Source organism: Schistocerca piceifrons, chromosome 4 (genome assembly GCF_021461385.2).
Source record: "Schistocerca piceifrons isolate TAMUIC-IGC-003096 chromosome 4, iqSchPice1.1, whole genome shotgun sequence".
Classification (NCBI taxonomy): Eukaryota; Metazoa; Arthropoda; class Insecta; order Orthoptera; family Acrididae; genus Schistocerca; species Schistocerca piceifrons.
The window spans coordinates 58,241,196-58,257,241 of NC_060141.1; the positions used below are offsets into that span (position 1 = coordinate 58,241,196).

Consider the following 16,046-nt stretch of genomic DNA (forward strand, 5'->3'; position numbering starts at 1 on the left):
ACAGGGAGGTGAAAAACTCCGAAGTATATGGAGCTTTCAAAGATAAATCAGTCTTCGCTCTCGTGTTTCGTAAAATGTAGAGTAGCCCTCAATTACCGTTCAGGAAATGTGTGCTCCAGAGAAATATGTTGAGCCCCGATTTCCTTATTTATTGATGAGATCAGGCACTCGGCCTCGATATTCTCGGGAGAACGATTCCCCGAAGGAAGTTTTGCCCTTTGCCTGCTGCCGACGTCAGATAAGACGCGCACGTAGCCGCAGTTTCGGTGCTCGGACTGAACGCAGATAGAGCAGATCGTTGTGGGACGGGCCACGCACTGCGGCGCTCACATGATACATGACGGTGTATTGTGTATCGTGTGTATTGAACTGGAGACCTAGAAATGACGGAGAGGCTTCGACCCGCCGTAGCCCTCAGGGGTTCACAAGCCCACAACAGGCCACAGCAGTCCACCCACCTCACCGCCGCCCCACGCCACACACAGGGTTATTGCGCGGTTCGGGACTCCAGTGGACCCCCCCCCCCCTCCCCGCCACCCTCCCTCCGCCCCCCGGGAAACTCTCATACCAGACGAGTATAATCCCAATGTTTGGGTAGTAGAGTAATTACGGTGTACACGTACGTGGACACAGTGTTTGCGCAGCAATCGCCGACATAGTGCAACTGATGCGGAATAAGAGGAACCAGCCCGCATTCGCCGAGTCAGATGGAAAACCACCTTAAAAACCATTCACAGGCTGGCCGGCTCACCGGACCTCGACACTAACCCACAGGGCGGATTCGTGCCGGGGACCGTCACGCCTTCCCGCTCGGGGAGCAGTGCGTTAGACCGCGCGGCTATACGGGCGAGCTACAAGACGGTAATTCTGAAAGATTCGCAAAACCTGGAGGGGAAAATGTCATTCTGGTAGTTAACAGCGCAAGTGGACCCACAGGTGGAGTGTTAGCTCTTCCACTGTGAAGTTAGGAATGAATGTGAAAAAGGTATCACTAAAAAGTTAAATGCGTTTCAAATGACACGTGGCACAGTACACAGAATACTCAACGTCAAGACACAGAGGGTAAAAAGCTAAATGTCTACAAAGTAATGACCGACTCACTGATGTTTCTCATCCTGTGCGTTGATCTTTAGGAGATTTTGCAATTCTCCTAGAAGAACAAGCGATCTCCTACGCGGTTTCCAACAATCATGTTAACGATGTTTAAAGTATGGGTGCAGCGTTGATTACCATAATAAATACAGCACAGTACTTCACCAGTACCAATATTTAATAATCAATGGATACTTCATGACATAAACATGGTTCTACAAGTAGTAATATCTTTTAGTTTCGGCTGTCATATTTTTGGCGCTTTGCATCCACAGGTTAAATATTGCTGGTAATAAAGTCTTATGCTGTGTTTAACCAATAATGACACTTTCCATTGCAACCATACTTCATCTACATCTGATGCACACTCATGCAGGAAATCTTGTGACAGATCGTACCTGCATCATATAAGCACAAAAACACCAGAAAACAGACTCATTTGGATTGGAATGCCATTTTCAGTGCTCTGAGTGACTTGAAATAGCATTATTTGCTACTGTGGGTGGATTTCACATTTTCTGTCGAATTAGCGCCGTCTACGCACTTTTAGAGACAATGGAGAAATTAAAGTGTAACTTGTAATCTGCTCCATAGTAACATTTTAAAAACTCGCAGGGAGTTGCACTGTAACATCAGCTTCCAGTGTTTTGGAGGTGGTGTAATGTCTCCTCCTCAGCGTTGTGTCCGTCCTTCCGGGAAACTGCACACAATCCAGTTACGATAGTTAACTTCAACTTCTTGGACGCACACGCTGTTGCATTCTCCGCTGGCACTAGCTCTTCTATCTCCTCTAACCGTCAGCAAATCTAATGACCTTCATAGCAAGACGTTCCGTTACTTTATTGAGATCTTTTCATTGATAGCTTTTCCATACACGCCCTTAAATACTAGAACGCGACAGTGCACATTGCATAGTCACGTGACCATTGGTTTGTCGAGTGATAGTCATCGTACGACATAGATTCATACCTGACTCAGTATTCAATTATGACCCAGCGTTCAGATTCAGACTAATGATTTGGCACAGGCGCAGTTTGCAGCCAGCATCAAATTGTACCAACTGCTTAGACAAGATATCACTGAATTCGCTTCATTATCAAGTTGGGATGATACACCGGCAAGAAACCAATTTTCTTTCGTATCATAATTAATGCATCCCTTCAAGTATTAATAGCCGCACACTTTCTCGACTTACCTCGCAAGGAACGAGGTATTTAAAAAATTCCTACGTTTTCATTGCTGTCACATCCGTGTTACGGGAGGTAGCTGAATTGATGCGTCCCACTGTTCTGTTTGTCTCTTTAGACATTCACGTGCTGCAAGAACAGACGGTCTACGTACCGAGACCTTGAAAGGTTGCACGTCACCTAATGCTAATTAACAGTGAAAAACGACGTGTGGCGGCGCCTTTGTCTCCTGCAGATTGCTTATTAATGACGTGCTAATGCAGTTGCCAACTGCCATGAATTGTTCTCTTTGCACACTTCGGTACACAGAGATGATTTGGATGTTCTACGAAATAACTTAAGCGGATCTACAGAACGTCGTGTTTAACGATGGTTTACAGTCTGACATTGTCCGCAAGAATCGTAGTGGCCTTCATTTTCTGTCTCATAACATACTCAACACGTTTAATCTCTCACTGTACAGCGAGGCAGGTACTCGCGTATTTCTCAAATGTCAGAGTAAGGAGTCGGCCTCTAAGGTATACGTGTGTAGTGCCAACAGTACAATTCGGAGGCGGTGGTGTTATGGTGTGGTTGTGTTCTTCATGGAGAGGGCTTGCATCCCTTGTTGTTTTGCGTGGCACTATCACACCACAGGCCTACATTGAGGTTTTAAGCACCTTCTTGCTTCCCACTGTTGAAGAACAATTCGTGGATATCGATTGCACCTTTTAACACCATCGACCACCTGTTCATAATGCACGGGCTGCGGCGGAGTGGTTACACGATAGTAAAATCCCTGTAAAAGACTGGCCTGCACAGAGTCCTGACCTGGATCCTGGAATGGACTGGCCTGCACAGAGTCTTGACCTGAATCCTATAGAACACCTTTGGGATGTGTTGGAACGCCGACTTCTTGCCAGGTCTCACCGCCTGTCATTAATACCCCTCCTCAGTGCAGCACTCCGTGAAGAATGGGCTGCCATTCCTCAAGAAACCTTCCAGCACCTAACTGAACGTACGCCTTCGAGAGTGGAAGCTGTCATCAAGGCTAAGGGTGGGCCAACACCATACTGAATTCCAGGATTACCAATGGAGGGCGCCACGAACTTGAAAGTCCTTTTCAACCAGGTGTCCGGATCCTTTTGATCACATAGTGTATAAATGGCTTGATTTTAGCTCTTCTGCATGTTTAGAATATCAATCTGAGAAATAACAAGATAACTCCAGGCTGCACCGGACTGCTCTTCCACGTGAACAGTGTTTTCCCTCTTGAGTATGAAGTCAGTTTATTACGTTTCGCCCTTTAAAGAGACCGCAGAACAATTAATTATCTTTACTCTTCTTTTTCTCTTCCAAAACGTCTTGACCCTTTCACTATGCGCTGTAATCTTTCGTTTCAGACTCCTTTCCTTTCTGTCGGTTGTTTGGTTGTGAACGTATGACAGTCCGTCTTCCGTCTGCAAACGGGCCATATAGTTTACAGTGCGTGAGGATGACTTCAATGAGATTCTTTTCAGTGTAGCTTATCAATTCTACTTTGATTTTCCGGTGCTGTTTATGAATCTGAGAATTTTCGTGTTTAATTGGTGCTATACGACCATGAAGTTTCAGTTGTCTCCTTCGTACAATGAAACAAATTGGTTGCGTTAGAAACCTTTTTATACGTGTCATTGATACTGTTCCCGATAATTTCACCTACGTACCTGAAGTGTTTAACCTGAGTGATATTGTTGTACTCTGAAGTGACAAAAACTCAAAAAATGGCTCTGAGCACTATGGGACTTAACATCTGAGGTCATCCATCAGTCTCCTAGAACTTAGAACTACTTAAACCTAACTAACCTAAGGACATCATACACATCCATGTCCGAGGCAGGATTCGAACCTGCGACCGTAGCAGTCGCGCGGTTCCGAACCGAAGCGCCTAGAACCGCTCGGCCACCAAGGCCGGCGAAAAAAGTCATGGCATAGCAATATGCACATATAGATGGCGGTAACATCGCGTACACAAAGTGTAAAAGGGCAGTCCGTTGGTGCAGCTGTCATTTGTACTCAGGCTGTTCATGTGAGAAGGTTTCCGACGTCCTTATGGCCGCATGACGGGAAGTAACGGTGTTTGAATGTGGAAAGACACTTAGAACTACACGCATGCGGCACTCCATTCCGGAAATCGTCAGGGAATTCAATTTTCCGAGATTAGCAGTGTCAAGAGCGTGGCGTCAATACCAAACTTCAGGCATTACCTCTCACCACGGACAACGCAGAGGCCGACGGCCTTCACCTAACGACCGAGAGCAGCTGCGTTTGCGTAGAGTTGTCAGTGCTAACAGACAAGCAACACCGCGTGAAATAACTGCAGGAATCAATGTGGGACGTACGACAGGCTTATCCATTAGGGCAATACGGCGAAATTTGTCAACACACTATGGCAGCAGACGACCGACGCGAGTGCCTTTGCTCACAGCTCGACATCGCCTGCAGTGTCTCTCCTGGCTTCGTGACCACGTCGTTTATACCCTAGACGACTGGAAAACCGTGGCCTGGTCAGATGAGTCCTGATTTCAGTTGAAAACATCTGATATGGGAATGCCGTGTGTCTAGGGCCTCCCGTCGGATAGACCGTTCGCCTGGCGCAAGTCTTTAGAGTTGACGCCACTTCGGCGACTTGCGTGTCGATGGGGATGAAATGATGATGATGAGGTCAACACAACAACCAGTCCCTGAGCGGAGAAAATCTCCGACCCAGCCGGGAATCGAACCCGGGCCGTTAGGTATGACATTCCGTCGGGCTGACCACTCAGCTACAAGGGGCGGACAAAACAGCTGCTTGTAGGGTTCGAGTGTCCACTCCACTAGGTTCGAGTGTGGCACAGATCCCCTGTAGCCGTGGACCCAAGTTGTGAGTAAGGCACTGTGCAAGCTGGTGATGGCTTCGTAATGGTATGGGCTGTGTTTACATGAAATGGACTGGGTCCTCTGCTGCAACTGAACCGATCATTGACTCGAAACGGCCATGGTCCGCTACTTAACACCAGCTGCAGCCATTAATGGAAATCGATATTTACATCATTTGCAGACTAACAGTTATAGTTATTACAAGTCATATGGTTTTAGGTTGGGTAATGTACATGTTGTGGTTTCGATAACTACGATGCCACGGCGTAGGTACAAGTTCCTAGGTTGGCACTATGACACAGACACCGACGACAGCGCCCTCTAGCCGGCGCTGTGCAGCTCTACGAGCGCTGCTCCAGGTTCTACCAATTTGATTCCGAGCCGACGACCAAGCAGCTTAGCTTCTACTTCATAGGGGGCTTGCCATCACAGACTTTGTTACTTCAATGATAGTTTGTCCAACTACTAGTAGCTGTTACCGTTAATACCTGTACGGCTTCGCACCTACGTGCCCATCGTTACCAAAAGTTACGTATATGTCATTGACTAATATTCCCCATTAAATGTACTTTTACGTAAAAAGTTGTACCGAGAGTTTTACCTCACCCGCTCGTACTCGCTTCCTAATTTCGGCCTACTCTTCAGATTACGGGAGCAGACCCACCCGCCGCCTTCCAGGCGGGATACAAAACATGTGCCAAGAACGAGCTATTAATACTTACTTTCATCTGGGCAGCAGGTCAGGTGTTGACGCGAGGACGCAAAACGGGTTGACTATACCGACAGTGATAGTTCGCTTAGTGGGCAGTTGCGACTGTGCAAGAAACATCAGGTGCTGTTGCGTGGACGCAAAACGGTTAGCCTATACCGTCAGGGTACTTCGCTTAGTGGTGCAGTTACGAATGTGCAGGTGTTGAATTATTTGTCATGTCTGCACCAAGACTGTTTGAGGAAGAGAAAAAAAACCATCACACTGATGTGTGTACATATCAAGGTACCACATATAAAAAAATCTGCACTTATACCAGTTACACACTGTATATTATGGTATCTGTGGTAATGCCGGTCCGAAGTCTCGAGCTGAAAGTAGGTTGCTGAGTATGCACTTTATTTTATTATCTCTAGTCCCACGAAGTGTATCCGTTTGCTGACACATTATTTCCGTGTAGAGCAGAGCTCCCTCGTGCACACGGTTACGTACCACGCGGGACCACGCCGTGCGCCAGACGTCGGCCCTAAGGGATTAAAGGAATCTCGAGGCGCTACGCCTTACTAAAAGAAATTCACTTCCTGGTGCTAGGCGGCAGGTTACGTCTGGCTGCGAGATTACAGTGGTTAGTGAATTTGTCGGGACTGGAGCGGAGCCGTCAGGTAGCGTACAAAAAGGCCGGAACCCGGCAAGTACGTGTGGCAGAGGTGACTGCGTGAGATGGGGGCGACCCATAGCCGGCTAGGGCAGGGCAAGGCGAGGCTGGGCTGGGCTGGGCCCGGTGGCCCCTGGATGGCGGCGTAATTGGGCGGTAATGGCGGCGGGGCCCGCGCTCCACCTGCCGGCCGCTACACGCCGCTTCGTTACGGCGCCTATTTGTCGCGGCAGGGCCCGCGCGCTCGCTCGCTCCCCGCCGTAACGGCTCTGTCGGTGCTCTCGACGCTCTCGTAACGGGCCTGCCACCACCGCCGCGCACAGGAAAGCTGATTACTACTGCCGCAATTACACATCCGGCCGTGTCCCGTCTGCTTTTACACGGCAAGAAACGTACGGCAGGACATCGCATCCACTCTGTTTACGATGCGACCATCCCCGACAGCCTACGAGTGTTACTACTCTGTCAGAATTAATAGGAGCACTAAGCCAGTCCGTGACAGCGAGTGGCCATTCAGTTTATCTTTATTTTTTATTTATTTTTAAAAAGCTTCAGCGTTGAGAATGCAGGTAAATAGTGGCTGACACCAAACTTCAGACCGTTACCCTAGACCACTGGTTCCCAGCGACTGATAAACGTTTCTACACCGAGTAGGCGCGACATAGTGACCCGGATTCAGATGGTGCCATCGGCTGATAGAATCACAGAGTTCCGCATAGTCGGTCTGCAGAAATGAGGTGAAGTGTTGCGGAAACTGCACTCATGTTCGGAGAAACAGAACACCTTGAACGACTACAGATAGGACGTTCATATTCACAGGCCATGTGCATCAGTATGTTCTGCTGAAATGATTAGCATTTCAGGTCACGTCAGTTCAGCACGTGATCTGTTTCCTAGTAGGAACAGGATCCATCGTGGTCTCTGGTAACTTGTTCCATCAGTGACTGCAGAGACGCGTATATGGTCCGAATGGCGTCGTAAAGTATAGCCATCCATGTTGAATTCACCTGGTTCCAAAATTCATCTGTGATGGTTGCCATTGGGTCACAGAACTGCACCCGTCGTTTCACTGCTGATCTTGGGTTCAAATGGCTCTGAGCACTATGGGATTTAACTGCTGTGGTCATCAGTCCCCTAGAACTTAGAACTACTTAAACCTAACTAACCTAAGGACATCACACACATCCATGCCTGAGGCAGGATTCGAACCTGCGACCGTAGCGGTCGAGCGGTTCCAGACTGTAGCGCCTAGAACCGCTAGCCCACTCCGGCCGGCGGTGATCTTGGGGGCCAGGGCAAGAGGCTGACATGCTGTGACACCAAGAAGGCACGTTTTCATGCAGCAACATGTGGTCGTGCATTGTCTTGCTGAAAAATGGCGTCTCGGGTGTTGAGCACAATGAGTATAGCTATGTGCCGCAGGGTGTAGGTCTCATAGGTCACAGTGCTCTGGACACGCACCAACTGTGACTTGTGGTTGTACCCAATAGCACCCCACACCATAAGGCCTTGACTTGGCGCTGGGTGTCTTGTGCCCAGTCACTGTGACGCCGCTCCCCCTGTCTGCAGCGAACCAAAATGCGGCCATCATTTTCAAAGAAACACAACTTGGATTCGTCCGAAAACACTACGTTATGCCATTCCTGTCCCCAGTGATGTACATCCTACGCCACGGAGCTCATGTTGTAGGTGTCAGATTAAGAAACCTGTTAGAAAATATGGTCCAGAGTGGATGCTGCAGCTAGCAAGTGCGGCAAGATCTCAGTAGGTAGCGGGGTGCAGATGTGCTTACTTGTGCGGCCTGTTGGTCTAGGGGTATGATTCCTGCTTTGGGTGCAGGAGGTCCCGGGTTCAAATCCCGGACAGGCCCTACTTTTCTCTTTCACGACAACCAAGCACTACGATGAACTTGCGAGTCTCTGAAAGTAAGCCATGCAAAAGGACAAACTGCATGTCGGGCCACTGGCCCATGAGACTGGCAAGTGCGTCATATGGAAAGCAATCCACGTGGCAGGATTAAACCGTCTTAACTTACTTATATCTATACGTAAAGATTGGAGCCTACAAAGATTCTATTCGTTTCCCAAAAGCTAGTACATCGCACGCACGTTTGTTAAATGCATGAGCATACAGCACCCAAAACGGAGAGATGTCTTTCCTGCTGGGAGAAACAGCTGAGGTCGTCTTCTCGCAGTTGAACCCCTTAAGTTCCGTTATTAATCCTAGTAGCAAAAGCATAAGCATAAGCATAAGCATACTTCTACACTTTCGTCAAAGGTAGGCAGAGAAGCCGAAAAACAATGTGTGTGATATCTTATGGGACTTAACTGCTAAGGTCATCAGTCCCTAACCTTACACACTACTTAACCTAAATTATCCTAAGGACAAACACACACGCCGATGCCCGAGGGGGCCTCGAACCTCCACCGGAACCAGCCGCACAGTCCATGACTGCAGCGCCCCAGACCGCTCGGCTTATCCCGCGCTGCAGAGAAGTCGACGACGAGCACGTAACATTTGCCGTAATAAACGGCGACGGACCGTCACCCCTGATAGTGTACGATGTGTTCCACTGCTGCGCCAGAGCAAGGAGGACGCAGATCCATCGTGAAACGCCATTCGCATGAGGTGTCGATCTTTTACTAAGGTGTCAGGCTGGTGCGACGTGACGCATCTCGTCGTGTTCTACAGCCTTCCATGAACCATTCTGCACACACCCGCTGCACTGTCGAAACACTTCGTCCCAAACTTCTCTCATGCGAATAATGCGCCCTCTTTCACACTCGCTGATTTGACAGTACGGTTCGCGCATACGTCTGTGACGCATCCTGCACTTCCTCTCAAGCCACACTCATCCATTACCTTCGGTTTGTAGTCGAGAGGTGCAAGCACATTTTACCCATGTTTTTTGCACCCTAGCTGGCCGGAGTGGCCGAGCGGTTCTGGGCGCTACAGTCTGGAACCGCGCGACCGCTATGGTCGCAGGTTCGAATCCTGCCTCGGGAATGGATGTGTGTGATGTCCTTAGGTTAGTTAGGTTTAAGTAGTTCTAAGTTCTAGGGGACTGACGACCTCGGAAGTTAACTCCCATAGTGCTCAGAGCCATTTAGAACTATCTCGAAAGCTATGTTGTTGTCATAACAAATTACGTGAAGTAGGAATCTGTTGTTTCACTCTTATTCAAGTTATATTTTATTTAATTGGTGGACCATCGACACCAATAAGTGTTTTACAGTAATAAAGAGCATTCTTAAAGGTACTTTAGCTATCGTACCCATCATTTAAAGTCGTTAAAATAGTATCTGCAGAACTGACTTAATTGCAATCTTTCATTTATAAATGTGTATGTTTCCAGAATGAGACCTTCACTCTGCAGCGGAGTGTGCGCTGATATGAAACTTCCTGGCAGATTACAACTGTGTGCCGGACCGAGACTCGAACTCGTGACCTTTGCCTTTCGGGGGAAGTGCTGTACCATTTGAGCTACCCAAGCACGACTGACGCCCCGTCCTCACAGCTTTACTTCCGCCAGTACGTCGTCTCCTACTTTGCAAATTTCACAGAAGCTCTCCTGCGAACCTTGCAGAGATAGCACTCCTACGTTACTTTCAAAATTCGCAATTGCCGAGTGATAGGAACCTTCGAGTATTCGATTCATGTGTGTATTCTTATAGTTTGCTGTATTCTCAGCAGTGTTTGGCTTGTAATGCGGAAACTATGGATTTCAGCCCCTAGACAACGAAACCAGCGAAAACTTTTTAATATCTCTAAGGGTCCGTAATTGAGGGCCAACACCATCATCATTTCATTATTTTAGAAAACCCACAGTGTGTAAGGTCGTGGTAGTTCCATTATGGTGTCGGCTGTATTTAACATGGAATGGACTGGGTCCTCTGGTCCAACTGAGCCGATCATTGACTGGGAATCGCTATGTTCGGCCACTTGGAGACCATCTTCAGTTATTCAGGTATTTCATGTTCCGAAACAACGATGGAATTTGTATGGATGGCAATGCGCCGTGTGACAGCGCCACAATTGTTCGCGTTTGGTTGGAAGAACATTCTGGACAATTAGAGAGAATGGGATGGCCACCGAGTTCGTCCGACATGAATTCTGTCGAGCATTTATGGGACGTAGTATAGGGGTCAGTTCGTGCACGGTATCCTGCACCGGCAACGCTCTCTTAGTTATGGCCGCCTACATAGGCAGCATGGCTCAGTGTTTCTGCAGGCTACTTCCAATGACTAGTTGAGTCGACGCCACGTCTAGTTGCTGCACTTCGCCGGGCGTAAGGGAGTCCGACACGAGTACCGCATGACTTTTGTCACCTGCGTTTATGATGACCGACGCCCTCCTAGCGAGGCAGGCCCTCCTGGGGCCTGCCGGCAGTGGGCGTGTCGCCGCCAGCCGCCTCGTCTCATGAGTCGCCATCAGTCTGTGGCGACGGCTCCGGCCGCGGCCATCCGTCAGCCGGGCGGCGCGGCGCGGAGCGCGGGGCGTCGTAATTAGAACGGGACTCCAGCTTCGTCGGTGCGTCCCGCCGCTCCGCGCCGAGGTAAATCACCGCCCGTGCACAGTCCGGATCGGGTCGTCTCCGGCGCCCAATTCTTTCTAAACGGTTCAAGGTTCTGCAGAGATCGAGGACAGAAATCTTCAGAAGCAGAAGTACCAGCTCACAATCAGCGTGGAGAAAAATAATGACAGAGCAAGCTACGGCACGTCGAACCGAGCAAAAATTTCCAAAGTAGGACATATACGAAATGCACCATCATCATGGGAACTGGTCTCATAAAATAACAGCCAATTACCGACGAGCACGAGGAAGTTTATCTGTGCCTAGAAGTGCGGTTTTGTCCATCTAACCGGTTGTTGCACTATACTATGTTTGTTGCACTTTTAGCACAGTTGATTCAATACCCAGGCTTTACGCAGGAGCCGGCCAGTGTGGCAGAGCGGTTCTAGGCGTTTCAGTCTGGAACCGCGCGACCGCTACGGTCGCAGGTTCGAATCCTGCCTCGGGCATGGGTGTGTGTGATGTCCTTAGGTTAGTTAGGTTTAAGTAGTTCTAAGTTCTACGGGACTTATGACCTAAGATGATAAGTCCCATAGTGCTCAGAGCCATTTGAACCATTTTTTTACGCAGGAAGTTGATTTAATAGTCGTGCTTTACCCACGAAGCATCACAACTGGTTACGGAACTGGCCGTTGATCCTCAACGTAAATAAATGTAAGCTTTTGCGAAAAAATAAGTGAACGGATTCGCTACTGTTCGATTTCATTATGGGTGCCAAATCTCTGGGAACAGTAACCACTACATAGTACCTACAAGTAACCATCCGGAACGACCTGTGGTGCAATGACGATATAGAACAAATAGTAGGGAAAGCAGATGCCGGACTGATATTCATAGGAAGACTCTTAAGGAAATGTAACTCATCCACAAAGCATGTGGCTCAGTAACCACTTGTTCGACAGATTCTTTAGAATTGTTCAACAATCTGGGATCCTTAACAGGTAGGATTAACGGGAGAGACAGACAAGATCCAACAAAAAGTGGCAAGCATCATTACGGGATCGTTTACTCCTCAGGAGACTGTTACGTAGACGCTCAACAAATCCGAGTGGCAAACATTACAAAAGAGGCGATATGCACGACAGCGACATTTACTGTCCAAATTCCCACAGATTACGTTGCAATAAGAGTCTTGGAACATATCAATCCCCCACCCCACATACGACGACCTTTCGCTAAGTAACCACGATCAAAAGATGTAGAGCCGGCCGCGGTGGCCGAGCGGTTCTAGGCGCTTCAGTCTGGAACCGCGCGACTGCTACAGTTGCAGGTTCGAATCCTGCCTCGGGCATGGATTTGTGTGATGTCCTTAGGTTAGTTAGGTTTAAGTAGTTCTAAGTTCTAGGGGACTGCTGACCTCATAGTGCTCTGAACCATTGGAAAAAGCTGTGCACAGGTTATGAAGGTACTGGTGAAGAGGTGTATACACTAGATATTTGTAATTTTGTTACTACGTACTTTACACACAGTTAACAAATTTTGACATACTGGAGTGGCATTTACAATGGAAAAAGGTGGACAAACTGACTTACGGTGATTCAGAGCTACTATTTACCGGGTGATCAAAAAGTCAGTTTAAATTTGAAAACTTAATAAACCACGGAATAATGTAGAGAGAGAGGTAAAAATTGACACACACGCTTGAAATGACGTGAGGTTTTATTAGAACAAAAAAAAAAAAAAAAAAAAAAAAAACAAAGTTCACAAAATGTCCGACAGATGTCTTGCGCGCGTCGTTTGGTGATGATCGTGTGCTCAGCCGCCACTTTCGTCATGCTTGGCCTCCCAGGTCCCCAGACCCCAGTCCTTGCGATTATTGCCTTTGGGGTTACCTGAAGTCGCAAGTGTATCGCGATCGATCGATAGCTCTAGAGATGCTGAAAGACAACATCCGACGCCAATGCCTCACTATAACTCCGGACATGCTCTACAGTGCTGTTCACAACATTATTCCTCGACTACAGCTATTGTTGAGGAATGATGGTGGACATATTGAGCATTTCCTGTAAAGAACATCATCTTTGCTTTGTCTTACTTTGTCATGCTAATTATTGCTATTCTGATCAGATGAAGTGCCATCTGTCGGACATTTTTTGAACTCTTGTTTTTTTTTTTTTTTTTGTAATAAAACCCCATGTCATTCCAAGCATGTGTGTCAATTTGTACCTCTCTAGCTACAGTATTCCGTGATTTATTCAGTTTTCAAATTTATACTGACTTTTTGATCACCCGGTACATTGGACGGGTTCACCTTCAACATGACAACAGAAATAAATTGTCTTTCAATTAATAAATTGTTAAATAAAAGACAGACCCTGTATAAAACGACAGACACTTTTGCATGGTTAGTAATACTATTTCACGACAAAGTGAAAAACTTTAATAGCTTTCATCCGCAAATGCCATCATGTCGCGTCATTTCTGCCATTTCTAACGGCTCCATAGTCAGCGGAATGGCACAATATTTCCTTCACTATCATGTTTCCATACTCTGTCAACTTTTGATGCACAGTGTGTCCCAAACCGTTGCAATTGAGACATCTGCTTGTGACCCGCCGTCTTGCAGGGGGAAAGTGAACCAGCAGCGATCTGCAGACGTTGGGACCGTCGCCGCGGCCAGTTAGCTGGAGGGACGCGTGGAGTCCGGGGCACAACGGCTGGGTCCCCGGGGTGCCGCGTGGCGCGCCCTGGGTGACGGAGACGCCCGGCTGCGTGGCGTGCTTAATCACGGCGCGTGAAAGGACCGCCCCTGAAATTGAATCATCATCGTGACGCCCGGCGCCCCCATCTAGATAAACCGCAGCCTCTCTTTTCAGTCTCACTTTTTCTCCCCTGTCCCGGCCGCGCCACATAACTGCCCGTCTCTCCTCTCACGTTCTCCTTCCCTGAGCGCCGCGCTAATCAGGCCTCTTTTGTCCAGCACCCAGTGGAATTTTCGGGCAGTCTCTTGACTCTAAAGAATGTCGCATTTGCCCTCGAAACGTCAGACTCACAAGGTACATTACGGACCCTGACAACCTAATGCTCCAGTGGATCAGCGCCATCCCGTTCAAATGTAGACTTAAATTTTTAATCCTGATGATCTGCGAAATAGTTCCAGTCTAACAGGATCCAAGCGTATCTCACCGTCTCCGGCGCCTAAGAGGCAATTAACGTTGCGTTATTCTTCTGTCAAGTTATGCTCTGCCACTCTTTCTAGCAAATGTCTTATTTCTGCAGTCAAGCTCTAAATTTTCTGCGGGATACCGTAACACCAGAAAAAATACGAACAGCGTGGCAGTTCTTTCTTAGGCGTTCTCTTAGAGATTGAGATAAAAGTGGACTCCAAACGGCTGTAATGAATCTCTACACGGTCCGTAATTAAGAGACTTGGAGTCAGATATCTGATAACTAAGTAAGACGCAAGCAGCAAAGGACGTGCCGTTAACGTTGAAGGCTATTCTATACAACCGTGACGTGGAACGGAAGAAAAAAAGCGCAGCAAAAAAGTATTCCTTCAGTGAAGTGCAAGGAAAAGGATCAAGTAGAGGTCAAGGAAACGACGAGCAGAAACTATGATGTGAGAAGTTGATAAAAAAGGACTGAGGTGCTGAGTGTTTCTCTTTGACCTCTGCGAAGCTTTATAGAAAAATACTGTATTCAGTTTTGCTGTGTATTAGTTTTAATGTAATAGAAAACGAAATACTATCTGGAGCTGTGGCTTTATCCACCAGATTCGTGTACAACTGTCTGTCGTTGCTTCAAGTTTTACACTTCACGGACAACTCCAACATCTCAGTATTTCCCTGCGACGAGTAATGCAGACTTTCTGTTGATGCCCATAAACTGACAATATCTGCCATTTGCGCCCAAATCATAACTTTTCTTTGTAGAAACTTCGAACAGTAACCGTTCCCAATGACTTCTCGTCCTTAAAAGATCGCAACCATAGCGACAGTAACGCCCAGTAGCCTTTTCATTCTGTGATATTTCTATCTATTAATTAGAAAGTACATTAAATTCCAAATACTGGGCAAATTATTTACGAAAGTAGCATAAATTAACAGACTACGTTGTGATTTCTAAGCCAAAACAAGTACTCTCCAAAATGGAACGCGTATGAGGACTAAGGTTCAAATGGTTCAAATGGCTCTGAGCACTATGGGACTTAACTTCTGTGGTCATCAGTCCCCTAGAACATAAAACTACTAGCACTATGGGACTTAACTTCTGTGGTCATCAGTCCCCTAGAACTTAGAACTACTTAAATCTAACTAACCTAAGGACACCACACACGCCCATGCCCGAGGCAGGATTCGAACCTGCAACCGTAGCAGTCGCTCGGTTCCGGACTGAACGCCTAGAACCGCTCGGCCACCGCGGCCGGCTGAGGACTATGGCTAGCGGGGAAAGATTCTTGTTGGTTGTAGCAGCGAACCATCACAATTCTGGGATTTTTATTATCAGTTTTTTTCGCCGATAATGTGAACTTTACTAGTGATGACGTCGACATCATCAACCGACATAGCCCACACCAGAGAATACTCTAAGTTCGCAAGCAATGAATGAATCGATCCATCACCAAAGGTTCACTATTAACGTTTTGGTGAGTGTTAATGACACTAAACAAATTGGATTAGTTCTCCGTCTGCAAGACTTTAAACGACATCAGTGTCTAGAATTCCAGCGAAACACGCAGTCTTTTGCGCTCGGAATCTGCCAATGGCTGGACGAATACGGAAGGTAGTATGCCTGATGTAAAATGGACCGCCAACCACCAGTCCAAATGATCGATTCGTGTAAAGCTGTAGAACACACTACATTGGAGATAGATAAGAAGAAGAGGTTCTCTTGCGAGCTTGATGGATCACCAAAATTAAATCGTTTCGATTTATATTTATTAAGGGTACCGGAAGACACGTCTTCTTGTCAATAAAGACTTAAAGACATAAAAGATAGCAACTGGATCTTTCT

General features: G+C 47.4%; 1 non-coding gene across 1 annotated transcript; it reads left to right on the forward strand.

Annotated features, from left to right (window-relative positions):
• Positions 1-8,318: 8,318 nt before the first annotated feature.
• Positions 8,319-8,390, forward strand: Trnap-ugg. The gene has a single exon. It is a non-coding gene; the product is annotated as a tRNA-Pro (tRNA).
• The last annotated feature ends 7,656 nt before the right edge of the window (positions 8,391-16,046 follow it).